The following is a 7,940-nucleotide window of genomic DNA, read 5'->3' on the forward strand; positions in this document are numbered from 1 at the left end:
TAATACGTTATAACGTAATACCATATAACGTAATACGTTATAACGTAATACCATATAACGTAATACGTTATAACGTTATACCATATAACGTAATACGTTAGAACGTTATACCATATAACGTAATACGTTATAACGTTATACCATATGACATTATAGCATATAACGTAATACGTTATAACGTTATACCATATAACGTAATACGTTATAACGTAATACCATATAACGCAATACGATATAACGTTATACCATATAACGTAATACGTTATAACGTAATACGATATAACGAAATACGTTATAACGTTATACCATATGACGTTATAGCTTATATCGTAATACGTTATAACGTTATACCATATAACGTAATACGTTATAACGTTATACCATATGACATTATAGCATATAACGTAATACGTTATAACGTTATACCATATAACGTAATACGTTATAACGTAATACCATATAACGCAATACGTTATAACGTTATACCATATAACGTAATACGTTATAACGTAATACCATATAACGAAATACGTTATAACGTTATACCATATGACGTTATAGCTTATAACGTAATACGTTATAACGTTATACCATATGACGTTATACCATATAACGTATTACGTTATAACGTTATACAATATGAAGTAATACATTATGACGTTATACCATATGACGTTATAGCATATAACGTAATACGTTATAACGTTATACCATATAACGTAATACGTTATGACGTAATACCATATAACGTAATACGTCATAACGTTATACCATAGGACGTTATACCATATAACGTAATACGTTATGACGTAATACCAAATAACGTAATACGTTATAACGTTATACCATATAACGTAATACGTTATAACGTAATACCATATAACGTAATACGTTATAACGTTATACCATATGACGTTATAGCATATAACGTAATACGTTATAACGTTATACCATATAACGTATTACGTTATTACGTAATACCATACAACGTATTACGTTATAACGTCATACCATATGACGTTATACCATATAACGTAATACGTTATAACGTTATACCATATAACGTAATATGTTATAACCTTATACCATACGACGTTATACCATATAACCTAATACGTTATAACGTTATACCATATAACGTAATACGTTATAACGTTATACCATATAACGTAATACGTTATAACGTTATACCATATAACGTAATACGTTATAACGTAATACCATATAACGTAATACGTTATAATGTTATACCATATAACGTTATACCATATGACGTAATACGTCATAACGTTATACCATAGGACGTTATACCATATAGCGTAATACGTTATGACGTAATACCATATAACGTAATACGTTATAACGTTATACCATATAACGTAATACGTTATAACGTTATACCATATAACGTAATACGTTATAACGTAATACCATATAACGTAATACGTTATAATGTTATACCATATAACGTTATACCATATGACGTAATACGTCATAACGTTATACCATAGGACGTTATACCATATAGCGTAATACGTTATGACGTAATACCATATAACGTAATACGTTATAACGTAATACCATATAACGTAATACGTTATAACGTTATACCATATGGCGTTATAGCATATAACGTATTACGTTATAACGTAATACCATATAACGTTATACCATATGACGTTATAGCATATAACGTAATACGTTATAACGTTATACCATATAACGTAATACGTTATGACGTAATACCATATAACGTAATACGTCATAACGTCATACCATATGACGTTATACCATATAACGTAATACGTAATGACGTAATACCATATAACGTAATACGTTATAACGTTATACCATATGACGTTATAGCATATAACGTAATACGTTATAACGTTATACCATATAACGTATTACGTTATTACGTAATACCATATAACGTAATACGTTATAACGTTATACCATATGACGTTATACTATATAACGTAATACGTTATAACGTTATACCATATAACGTAATACGTTATAACGTAATACCATATAACGTATTACGTTATAACGTTATACCATATGACGTTATACCATATAACGTAATACGTTATAACGTTATACCATATAACGTAATATGTTATAACCTTATACCATACGACGTTATACCATATAACCTAATACGTTATAAGGTTATACCATATAACGTAATACGTTATAACGTTATACCATATAACGTAATACGTTATAACGTTATACCATATAACGTAATACGTTATAACGTTATACCATATGACGTTATAACATATAAGGTAATACGTTATAACGTTATACCATATAACGTAATACCATATAACGTAATACGTTATAACGTTATACCATATGACGTTATAGCATATAACGTAATACGTTATAACGTTATACCGTATAACGTATTACGTTATTACGTAATACCATATAACGTAATACGTTATAACGTTATACCATATGACGTTATACTATATAACGTAATACGTTATAACGTTATACCATATAACGTAATACGTTATAACGTAATACCATATAACGTATTACGTTATAACGTTATACCATATGACGTTATACCATATAACGTAATACGTTATAACGTTATACCATATAACGTAATACGTTATGACGTAATACCATATAACGTAATACGTTATAACGTGATACCATATAACGTAATACGTTATAACGTTATACCATATGACGTAATACCATATAAGGTAATACGTTATAACGTTATACCATATAACGTTATACCATATAACGTAATACGTTATAACGTTATACTATATGATGTTATACCATAAAAGGTAATACGTTATAACGTTATACCATATAACGTAATACCATATAACGTATTACGTTATAACGTTATACCATATGACGTTATACCATATAACGTAATACGTTATAACGTTATACCATATAACGTAATACGTTATAACGTTATACCATATAACGTAATATGTTATAACCTTATACCATACGACGTTATGCCATATAACCTAATACGTTATAACGTTATACCATATAACGTAATACGTTATAACGTTATACCATATAACGTAATACGTTATAACGTTATACCATATGACGTTATACCATATAAGGTAATACGTTATAACGTAATACCATATAACGTGATACGTTATAACGTAATACCATATAACGCAATACGTTATAACGTAATACCATATAACGCAATACGTTATAACGTTATACCATATAACGTAATACGTTATAACGTAATACCATATAACGAAATACGTTATAACGTTATACCATATGACGTTATAGCTTATAACGTAATACGTTATAACGTTATACCATATGACGTTATACCATATAACGTATTACGTTATAACGTTATACAATATGAAGTAATACATTATGACGTTATACCATATGACGTTATAGCATATAACGTAATACGTTATAACGTTATACCATATAACGTAATACGTTATGACGTAATACCATATAACGTAATACGTCATAACGTTATACCATAGGACGTTATACCATATAACGTAATACGTTATGACGTAATACCAAATAACGTAATACGTTATAACGTTATACCATATAACGTAATACGTTATAACGTAATACCATATAACGTAATACGTTATAACGTTATACCATATGACGTTATAGCATATAACGTAATACGTTATAACGTTATACCATATAACGTATTACGTTATTACGTAATACCATACAACGTATTACGTTATAACGTCATACCATATGACGTTATACCATATAACGTAATACGTTATAACGTTATACCATATAACGTAATATGTTATAACCTTATACCATACGACGTTATACCATATAACCTAATACGTTATAACGTTATACCATATAACGTAATACGTTATAACGTTATACCATATAACGTAATACGTTATAACGTTATACCATATAACGTAATACGTTATAACGTAATACCATATAACGTAATACGTTATAATGTTATACCATATAACGTTATACCATATGACGTAATACGTCATAACGTTATACCATAGGACGTTATACCATATAGCGTAATACGTTATGACGTAATACCATATAACGTAATACGTTATAACGTTATACCATATAACGTAATACGTTATAACGTTATACCATATAACGTAATACGTTATAACGTAATACCATATAACGTAATACGTTATAATGTTATACCATATAACGTTATACCATATGACGTAATACGTCATAACGTTATACCATAGGACGTTATACCATATAGCGTAATACGTTATGACGTAATACCATATAACGTAATACGTTATAACGTAATACCATATAACGTAATACGTTATAACGTTATACCATATGGCGTTATAGCATATAACGTATTACGTTATAACGTAATACCATATAACGTTATACCATATGACGTTATAGCATATAACGTAATACGTTATAACGTTATACCATATAACGTAATACGTTATGACGTAATACCATATAACGTAATACGTCATAACGTCATACCATATGACGTTATACCATATAACGTAATACGTAATGACGTAATACCATATAACGTAATACGTTATAACGTTATACCATATGACGTTATAGCATATAACGTAATACGTTATAACGTTATACCATATAACGTATTACGTTATTACGTAATACCATATAACGTAATACGTTATAACGTTATACCATATGACGTTATACTATATAACGTAATACGTTATAACGTTATACCATATAACGTAATACGTTATAACGTAATACCATATAACGTATTACGTTATAACGTTATACCATATGACGTTATACCATATAACGTAATACGTTATAACGTTATACCATATAACGTAATATGTTATAACCTTATACCATACGACGTTATACCATATAACCTAATACGTTATAAGGTTATACCATATAACGTAATACGTTATAACGTTATACCATATAACGTAATACGTTATAACGTTATACCATATAACGTAATACGTTATAACGTTATACCATATGACGTTATAACATATAAGGTAATACGTTATAACGTTATACCATATAACGTAATACCATATAACGTAATACGTTATAACGTTATACCATATGACGTTATAGCATATAACGTAATACGTTATAACGTTATACCGTATAACGTATTACGTTATTACGTAATACCATATAACGTAATACGTTATAACGTTATACCATATGACGTTATACTATATAACGTAATACGTTATAACGTTATACCATATAACGTAATACGTTATAACGTAATACCATATAACGTATTACGTTATAACGTTATACCATATGACGTTATACCATATAACGTAATACGTTATAACGTTATACCATATAACGTAATACGTTATGACGTAATACCATATAACGTAATACGTTATAACGTGATACCATATAACGTAATACGTTATAACGTTATACCATATGACGTAATACCATATAAGGTAATACGTTATAACGTTATACCATATAACGTTATACCATATAACGTAATACGTTATAACGTTATACTATATGATGTTATACCATAAAAGGTAATACGTTATAACGTTATACCATATAACGTAATACCATATAACGTATTACGTTATAACGTTATACCATATGACGTTATACCATATAACGTAATACGTTATAACGTTATACCATATAACGTAATACGTTATAACGTTATACCATATAACGTAATATGTTATAACCTTATACCATACGACGTTATGCCATATAACCTAATACGTTATAACGTTATACCATATAACGTAATACGTTATAACGTTATACCATATAACGTAATACGTTATAACGTTATACCATATGACGTTATACCATATAAGGTAATACGTTATAACGTAATACCATATAACGTGATACGTTATAACGTAATACCATATAACGCAATACGTTATAACGTTATACCATATAACGTAATACGTTATAACGTAATACCATATAACGAAATACGTTATAACGTTATACCATATGACGTTATAGCTTATAACGTAATACGTTATAACGTTATAACATATAACGTGATACGTTATAACGTAATACGATATAACGCAATACGTTATAACGTTATACCATATAACGTAATACGTTATAACGTAATACCATATAACGAAATACGTTATAACGTTATACCATATGACGTTATAGCTTATAACGTAATACGTTATAACGTTATACCATATGACGTTATACCATATAACGTATAACGTTATAACGTTATACAATATGATGTAATACATTATAACGTTATACCATATGACGTTATAGCATATAACGTAATACGTTATAGCGTTATACCATATAACGTAATACGTTATGACGTAATACCATATAACGTAATACGTCATAACGTTATAATATATGACGTTATACCATATAACGTAATACGTTAAGACGTAATACCATATAACGTAATACGTTATAACGTTATACCATATAACGTAATACGTTATAACGTAATACCATATAACGTAATACGTTATAACGTAATACCATATAACGTAATACGTTATAACGTTATACCATATAACGTAATACGTTAGAACGTTATACCATATAACGTAATACGTCATAACGTTATACCATATGACATTATAGCATATAACGTAATACGTTATAACGTTATACCATATAACGTAATACGTTATAACGTAATACCATATAACGCAATACGTTATAACGTTATACCATATAACGTAATACGTTATAACGTAATACGATATAACGAAATACGTTATAACGTTATACCATATAACGTAATACGTTATAACGTTATACCATATGACATTATAGCATATAACGTAATACGTTATAACGTTATAACATATAACGTAATACGTTATAACGTAACACCATATAACGCAATACGTTATAACGTTATACCATATAACGTAATACGTTATAACGTAATACCATATAACGAAATACGTTATAACGTTATACCATATGACGTTATAGCTTATAACGTAATACGTTATAACGTTATACCATATGACGTTATACCATATAACGTATTACGTTATAACGTTATACAATATGAAGTAATACATTATGACGTTATACCATATGACGTTATAGCATATAACGTAATACGTTATAACGTTATACCATATAACGTAATACGTTATGACGTAATACCATATAACGTAATACGTCATAACGTTATACCATAGGACGTTATACCATATAACGTAATACGTTATGACGTAATACCATATAACGTAATACGTTATATCGTTATACCATATAACGTAATACGTTATAACGTAATACCATATAACGTAATACGTTATAACGTTATACCATATGACGTTATAGCTTATAACGTAATACGTTATAACGTTATACCATATGACGTTATACCATATAACGTATTACGTTATAACGTTATACAATATGAAGTAATACATTATGACGTTATACCATATAACGTTATACCATATAACGTAATACGTTATAACGTTATACTATATGATGTTATACCATAAAAGGTAATACGTTATAACGTTATACCATATAACGTAATACCATATAACGTATTACGTTATAACGTTATACCATATGACGTTATACCATATAACGTAATACGTTATAACGTTATACCATATAACGTAATACGTTATAACGTTATACCATATAACGTAATATGTTATAACCTTATACCATACGACGTTATGCCATATAACCTAATACGTTATAACGTTATACCATATAACGTAATACGTTATAACGTTATACCATATAACGTAATACGTTATAACGTTATACCATATGACGTTATACCATATAACGTAATACGTTATGACGTAATACCATATAACGTAATACGTTATAACGTTATACCATATAACGTAATACGTTATAACGTAATACCATATAACGTAATACGTTATAACGTTATA

Source organism: Bombus huntii, chromosome 4 (genome assembly GCF_024542735.1).
Source record: "Bombus huntii isolate Logan2020A chromosome 4, iyBomHunt1.1, whole genome shotgun sequence".
Taxonomy (NCBI): Eukaryota; Metazoa; Arthropoda; class Insecta; order Hymenoptera; family Apidae; genus Bombus; species Bombus huntii.